Here is a 9,196-nt window from a genome sequence, read left to right on the forward strand (position 1 = left end):
TAGTCTGAGCCAAGGTCATGTGCTACATATTCGATGTGTGCTGCCAGCGCTCTTCGAACGAGTATTTCCACGAACATGAGATTCATTCCGTTTAGTCTGAAGATTTCATGGGGTGTCAAAGCCGAACCAAAGCTCTGCAACTTTTCAGTAAGGTTGACACTGACAAAACAAGTAGTAGCTTCACAATCCTTTCTGTTTGAGGCTTTTGGGTGATTAGTTCTTTTGACAAACCCTTCCAGGAATCCTTTCATAGTGCAGTGAACGTTTATTTATTTTTCACGAACTGAAATGTGACACCATCTAATTGTCTAAACCTAAAAGCCACCGTCCTCCATTGCACAGTTGGACCTGAGTGTCTCATTGACATCTAGTTGGATTCATTACTGGAGCTGAACATATTCCTGTCTATAGAGAGAGCAACGGGATCCAGTGTTCGGTGAACAGGTTGGAGTAGCCCTTTGAAGTGTATTTACAGTCATTTAGTGACACATGTCCATAAAAGGCGGGGGACTCCCAAGAGAGACTCAGAATATAAGCAGCAGAAGCTGAGCTTTTAGAATAAAACAATACTGGATCATAATCTTCCCATAATGCAACTTGATACGATCTTTTCAATGGACCGGCCCTGCCACGTTGTTTGTAATGTAGACTGTCTGTTATAGATTTGAGATGACCCTGATGACATCCCTATGACACAGTGGCGGGCCGTGCATTTTATACCTGGGCCTTCACTGCTGTCCTGCAGCTGAAACACAGCTACGGTTATTTGTTTCGTGTAAAAATGAAGCCAACACCTATAAATACACTAACTGCAGAGTGCAGATACATGAATACGCAGAGACAGCGTCTCCTCTCTGCTCTGACTGCAGCGCGAGGCTACTGTGAGTGCTTTGGGGCAGCTCACGGCAGCTCCTGCTGCTCGTTCACGACAGTGTAGAACGGTACGTGCTTTCACGTCAGAGTCAAAACACCAGAAAACTCCAACAACACCAGAAAAAGTCACTAGATATGTCGCTAGTAGCTTTTGACAAAAAAAGTCGCCATGAGGGTTTGGAAAGTCGCCAGATTTAGCAAGAAAGTCGCCATGTTGGCAACACTGGCACCGGCTAAATATGTCCCCAGAGCATCATTGGATGTAACTGGTTCCTATCACATATAAAACCAAACAAAAATCCATCTTCATAGAAACAAGTTGTACAAATAATAATATATAAACAAACATATTAAAGCTACTGTAGATATAAAAACAAAAGCAGTTAACTTACCAAAGCTGCTGTTCACTTAAAAACTCCATCCTCCTTTCTTTGTTGACAAAGAGTTTAATCCCACGGTTAAATCCCAACTCACAAATCCGTTTCTCCTTCAGCCATTGAGTGTTAAAAAAACAAAGCTATGTAAAAAAAAATTATATATCTACACCATGCAAAAAAGAAATCATAATTTCTTCCATATCTTTCAATTTGAACTCTTACTACTCCGACTAACCCTCTGATGGCTACTTTAAGTTTCATTTCACAATAGTCACGTACTCGCCCACTGACCAATCACAGCACACGCTGCACCTCACTGCAGAGCTGCACCTTAAAACTGAGCTGCGTGTTAATGCTGACATACTTGTAGGCCAGCTAGAAGGCTCTGGCACGTCAAAATATGCCCAACATGTCAAACTAAAGATCTGATTGTTTGAACACTATGACAATCAACAATATCGTCCACATTCACTTAAACTGCACATGGATTCACTGGTGAGTCTGCAGGCCCTCTTCTTACTAGAGACACAGAGGTGAAATCTGATTGGATAAAAGCTCTACTTGAAACAAGCTGCACTGGAAGCAGAGCAACTGAGGAACACAGTAGCTGTGCAATGAGAAAATAAGATAATGGGAAAAATATTTGTATAATATTTGTATAAATTATAATACATGTAGTTAAGAAAAATTATAAAATAGCTATAACTTAGTGATTCTGTTTAGGCCAGCAGAGAAGGCTTTGCTGGCCCTGACGGCCCACCAGTGCTATGACACCATCAGGGTTATGCCCTCTGCACTAAATATTACTAGTAAAATACGTTTGCAATGTAAAATAGTACAAATAGTTAAATAACAGCATTTTGCAGAGCAAAAAAAAAAATCTCCTAAAATGTCTCGCTCTAAACAGACAGAACAGTGATTCTATATTCTAAAAACATCATTAAATATCTAAATCTAAAAAGCTTTAAAGCATGTTGGCAGCAGTAAACAGGAACTTTTCAAAGACCTGTCTAACCAACAGTGCAGCAGTTTGTCCTGTAAAATAATGCAAACATGCAGTGAGTTTTAGATGAATATTACATGATTGTGAGAAATATAGTATGCCAGCCACATTAACGTCTCTTTCGGTTATGAGTACATGGTGAGACTGGAGTTGTACATACTTTTACCTTTTACACAATCTTCATACCTCACTTTCATTTATCTCAGTTTTATTGTTGTGGCAGGAAAACCTTTAAATCAGTATTTCGAACATCATGAAACTCTGGAAGTCAGACCAACAAAACTGAAGTTAGTTCACTGCAGCTCTTACACGCTGCTGAAGAAAGAGCACGAACCCCTGTGGGATGAATCACATTGACGGGATGCGAGAAGGGAGAGAGGCGCTTTCTCCTCAAAAGATGGAAGATGTTTTCTGTGATTTTCAAAGATCGTGTACAGCGGGAAACCTGCTCATCACATGAACATACAGATGACTAGTGAAAGCAAAATCTGTCTTGGAGTCTTCCAAACAGGTTGCAGGGCTCACTAAATGAGGCTGAACATGATGAATTATTGTTATGGTCTTCACTCTCCATCATCAAACCACCAATGAGGGGATATATTTTTGTAAGAGGGCTGTTGATCCCTCCAGTAGAGTTCCACACAATCTCTGAAGCTGTTCTAGATGTTTGTGATGGAACACTGCACATTCTTTTTATTTATCACCCACCTCTACATGTCAATAGTAGTAGTAGTTGTAGTAGTAAATACAAATATTTTTCACAATCTGGCAACCTGCAAGCTGCTTTAATGAACAGCTTATGGCTCATCCATAGAGTGCTAGTAAGTGATTTATTAAGCATTAGTAAATCATGTATTAACCATTAGTGAAGCATAGGTTAATTATTTAGTGTCCATTAGTGAAGTGTTCATGATAGCTTACAAACCTTTCTATAAATGCTACCTACCTTGTTAGAAAGTGGTACCATAACATTTTGTAAGGGGCAGAGAGTAATAACGATAATAACTACTTTATACAACACCTTTTTTAACAGTTTCAAAGAGTTTAACAATGAAAGAAAGACAATAACCAACAAATGGTAAAGGTGGCTGCAGTAATGGCCAGCCTGAGATGTTCGGACAGGGAGCTATTGTTATGCATAACAGAGTTGCTGTTAATAGCAGCTGATTCACTCCAGATGTCCTGCTGCCCGTCCACCGTTGATGACATCATCGGCTGAATGAAGAAATCCACATAAGCAAGAACGTGTCTGAGAGAACACACACTATTTGTATGATCCTAATTAATTCCAATTAGAAATGCAAATAAGGAGCCACATCTTTGATTAAGCAGCAGTCAGGCTCCTTGTTGGTTTGTGATGTCCTCTGACGCAGCCCAGTTGTGGGGAGAAGAAATGACAAAAGTATTGGGACATAGAAAAAGTAATTAATGTAGAAATGCTTCATGTGAGATATTTCTAATTAGTCCCCAGTCCCTCCCTCTGTTGCATCAGACACACTTTTGGCCTGCCAACTTCGCTGTGTTCCACAGGATGCAGAGGAATTACAGGCTAATTACACAGAGATGGGCACTGGGATTCATCTGGCCCCGCAATTTACATATGAGCTAATTAGCATATGATGGAACTAATGACTAGTAATTTAACCAATTACAAGGCTGGGCTATCTCATTACACTTGAAAAATGCATTGTTTCAGACAAAGCAGAGAACAGGAGAAGACATTTCACCTTTATGTATCCAGGTTCACTGTACAAACACTGAGCCACTCCGCTGGACGCAGACGAAGGTATACACTGTATACATTACAGTAGAAGTGGAGGTATTGGTGAATATTGAACAGATAAGAGACCTGCCATCCTCAAAGTACTGAGCAGCTGCTATAATAACATAACACCATATATGACATAATAAAACACTCTAAACAGAAAGGAACACTGTATAGTACAGCACACTATATACAACACTATAACAGAACACAACACACTATATACAACACTATATAACATGACACAACGGTCCGTGCACGAGGTATAATTCATGTTCCATTGTTCACGTTGTATAATGAACGATGTCAGTTTAGGGACATGACCTCATCTCATTGGTCTACTTGTGTTAGTGTTTGTTGTTCGATAGCCGATGCTGCCTAACGCTTTCTCTGTGTTATTGTCACATGAACCCTTCAAGTTTATTTACTGTCTACACTTATATCAAATAAAATGAATAAATAAATACAAATAATTTTGCAGGATTATCAGAGGTCTTCAAAGGGGGTCCGCGAAATTTTTGGTTGATTAGACAATTTTTTTATTAGATTTTTTTCCAAACATGAATCTGTCCATTATTTTAATAGTTCAGTATTGTATGCAAGACAACAGGTATATTTATGCGTGGCAGTGGCACTAATAGACCATCACTCATTTTCGTTTCCACATTTATGTTTAAAATGAAAACATCAATTTGAATAGCTTGTATGTATGATTATCATGCAATTGACAGACAATGTTGATATTGCCATTGGTATCAGCTGACAAGGTATGTTTCTAAATGGCAGTGGCACGGCCCCCCTGCTCACTGTACCTTCACATGTTTAAAATAAAAACATAAATATATGAACCTGTATTATGTGAATAGCTTAGTATTGAATGCACAATAACAAGGTATGTTTATACATGGCACTAGGCCCAGTTTAATATAAAACACAATTTTATACAATATATATAGTCGGGGGTCCCTGCTCCATCTCTCTATCAGTTTGGGGGTCCTTGGCCTGAAAAACGTTGAAGACCCCTGCTCTAGACTGTGTATAGAGTGCTTCAATATCATGACTCTCCACGCATAAAAGTCACTATCACACACACTCACATCTCTAGTGCTAACCCACACTTAACTCAAATACAGCTGTCTGCAACAGGGTGCATATCTTTCCACTCACAACACAAGTCTGCATTATAATCCTTATTAACATTAGAGATAACATATAAAACATAATAATACCCTTCAGAATGCTTAACTTTTAACAAATTACATAGGGTTTGTACCTGTGTCTGCTGCCCATGGTCATGGTAACATGGATTTCAGGCCAGCCAATCAGCTCCTTCCCATCTAAAAACTTTATTTCAGACTCATTTGTCATCTATTATCAAGTAGTACTAATCATTATTATTGCAGCTGCCTTGATAAAAGACATTTGATTGATTCAGTGTAGGCAACGCAGAGACACTGCATACATGAAAAGCTAAATTAAGTTGTGCAATAACTTTATGAGAGAAAAATTATAACTGCTGGTTATGGCCTCATATTTGTCCTCAAATGCATGTGTCAAAGCTTGTCAAAGCATGAGTTTCATGGTATATAGTCATTTTAAATGGTCAACACACTGTAATTAATATGCAGGTTCTGAATTACATTACACAACTTTTGATGAACAATTAATAAACTCGACTTTTCATATTCAGATCCTGTAAGAAAAAGCACTAATATCACACTGAAAAAACTCTATTACAAGTAAAAGTCCTGCATTGGATACGTTACTTGAGTACAAGTTACTTAAATGATCTGAATAAAAGTTGTTTTGTTTGACATTAAGATACAAAAGATACACACATTGTATGGAGACAGTAGTTAACACATGTAAATCACATGTAGGCTATTTGGTCCTGTTTGTTACCAGGATACTTCAAAAACAACATAACAGACTTCAATGACGTTTTTTGGAAAGTTGGCCATGAACAAGGGAACAAGTGATTTTGATGGGATAGCACCACCATGTGGCCATTTATGAAGCTCTTCATATTTTGGCTGATAACTCCTAAAATATGAGGTCTAAAATCAAACTGGATTTCTTGGTAAACAATGACTCTACCCAAACAGAGTTTCTGTCATTTTTAGTGGTTGATATTATATAGCATCTTTCAAATCATACTGATGGCTTAAGTTTGTATTAACATTAAGACAATATATTTTTGCATTACAAGTTTCCTGAAAGATTTGTTTATATATGCAAATTAATAATTCATTAATAATTCATTTTGTTTACATAGAGTTTTTTCATACAGGGAATTTGGGATATATATTTTTATCACTATATATATCTGAAAAAACTGTCAACAGCCATGAAAAAAAAATGTTTTTAAGGAAAAAAGACAACAGGAGGCAAAATAAAATAGGCAACAGGTGGCAGCGGTGCAGGGTGATGGAGGAGGCTGTAGGTGGAGCTACAGTTGTCTTAAGTTTCAGGAACATTTTGGGTCCGTTTCTGATTTTATAATATATTGCGCAGCTCAGAGTGAGTGATGTCATCGCCAGAGTGGAGAGGAGCTTCAGAATCTTGTGAAAGAGATATTTCTATTTTGCCACCATTTCCAATTTTAACTCGTCATGCATCATTTTTGGTCAAAATGTAGCAAATCTTGTCCTGGTCTAGTATGTCTGTGGAATCCAACAGATTTACACATTTTGCCACAGCAGCTGTAAAGTGAGAGGAAGTCCAACTATCTACTCTATAGAGACTAATGTTAATTCTGACTCCGAGAACATCTTGCACAGACTACACAGTACAACATTTCTAGATTGCAACTTGAGTCATCCTTCCTCTCCAGTTCTAATATCGGAGCAATAGGAGCTACAGTCATGGGGGTTTTGAGGATTTGTTTGACAGGTTTTTGTCAGTTTTATCTCAATGTAAAGACTGCAGGCACACAGGTGTTTGATATGAGCTAATTAATGCAGTTGATAAACAATGACACGCCTATATTCAATGACACGCATATACTTGGAGATATTCAGGAAAAGGCATTGGCCCAATCCCAATGTCCCCCCTAAAGCCTCAAACCCTGAACCCTCAAGGACTTACTGACGTCACCTGGTAAGTGGTCGAGTGTGAGAGACTGTGAGGGCTTGAAATGGTATAAATAGGAATGGGACAGCACTTTGCTGCAACATATGTTACCATGAAAACGACAAAATATATAATGTATAATTGTGGGGTTTTAGTTTATACTTTGTACTCCCTGATTTGAACTTCTTCCAGGCTCTTTCCTCACAAGATGAGAGGTAACTTCATATAATCTATTTACTCGTTTTTGTCAAAACAGCTTTGATGACCAAATCAAATATTTGATTAATAAATACATAAATATCCTCTGATTTCAAGTTTACTTTTTGTTCCATTTTTAACCCTTAATGTTTGTGTAAATTGAATGAGACAGGCTGAACACACGTGAGCCGTTCTCTTTGTTTACCTTTTTTTTACGTCTCCAAGCATCCACTGGTTACCCCGTGTTTAACGTCACATTGCAATGATTTGTGGGTAATTCCCTTAGGCTAATGCCGCGTTCACACCAAATGTGATGAACGTGGCACGAATCGCGTTAATCGCGTCAAAAAATTACCTGTATTTCTGCCTAGTACATGTTGTGGAAGTCCCAGATATCATGGGAAACTAAACGCCGTCATGTCTGGGTTCATAACATAGTCCAGAGGAGCTCCGTGGATTTCATCGAGCTGTATTCACTGTGTCTAGCAAGCCACACGTCGGCTGTTTACTACAGCTGTATGAACACAAAATAAACTGACTTGGCTGTGATTTAACAGCAATAAACCGACAAAAAGGGACTCCGAAATAACTACGTAATGATGCCGATTTGTACTTGTTTTCTCAATGGAGCTCGGATCGACCGGTGCTAGGCTATGCTAACATTGTAGCAGCTCCATCAACACTCAACATAACGTCATCTAGACGTAAATACGGCAGTGTCTATTCATTGTTTGCACTATATGGTTTACACACACACACACACACACACACGTATACACATAGTTTTGTCCGGTCTCTACTGATATGAGGGATCGTAGAGCTCTGGCTGAACACAGACAGTTACAGTATTTAGTATAGAGGGAACGACTCAATTAAACGCCCTGGAAGCAAGAACAGGAATGACCGCCAGAGCGGACCAGGCCAGAATTTTCTGGGTAGCGATGCAAAGCATCTGGCCCACAAAACCAAACATGAACTCCCTCACTGGATTGAAAATAAAACCAGAAGAAGAAATGCATCAGTATTTAAAAAGAGCGGAAGAAGAGTGGCATGTGGCCACAGGGGGGAGACATGACAGCCATGAAGCTACCACGGTTGTATGGAGACATACTGTACAGAAGGGCCTGCCCCTGCTAGTACAAACAGCGCTGGAAGGAGTGGTAGGGTTGAGCAACATGGAAGATGCCATGTGGAGAGAATATCTCACCCACCACAACCAAAGACACCAAACTGATGAGACAAGTGGGGAGGAGGATCTGAAAAAATTAACGCAGCAGTTGCTGAAAATCCAAATAGCGGAGGCCGATAGAGAAGTAAATCAAAGGAAACAACAGGCAAAGAAACAGATGACAGTAGCCGAGGCTCAGGCCCCTCAACAGCCCCAAAACCCAGTTGCACCCCCGGCACCATATCAACCATATCCAGCAGCCCTAGCCCCCCCCCCAGTTGTGTACTACCAACCCCCTCTGCAGAACGGAGGAAGAGGTAGAGAAAGAGGCAGAGGTTACCAAGCAGGTGGATATGGCCGACAGGGAAGTGGAGAAAACCAAGACAGGAATGACGAATATTACACTTGTGGAAGATGGGGGCATTGGGCCCGAGATTGCCCAAGACAATACGTGTTTTGGGCCAGACAGTTACCAGGAGAAAGGGAACAGCCTTGTGTCAATAAAACATATCAAGAATGGAAGCCATGGATCAACAGCCAAGGAGCGTATGGCCCTCCAATCGACCCATTCCATTGCACCTACAACTAGAACATCTGATGAGGAATACACAGACGCATGGGAGCAAGAAAGAGAAGGAGTTCAAGAAATGATCAGGGTCACTGACATCTATGTGGGCCCAGAAGGAGTAGCAGCACATTGTGAATTCACTGAAACCCAAGCACAATGGTATGATCTAGAC

Source organism: Pholis gunnellus (genome assembly GCF_910591455.1).
Source record: "Pholis gunnellus genome assembly, chromosome: 14".
In the NCBI taxonomy this organism is placed as follows: domain Eukaryota; kingdom Metazoa; phylum Chordata; class Actinopteri; order Perciformes; family Pholidae; genus Pholis; species Pholis gunnellus.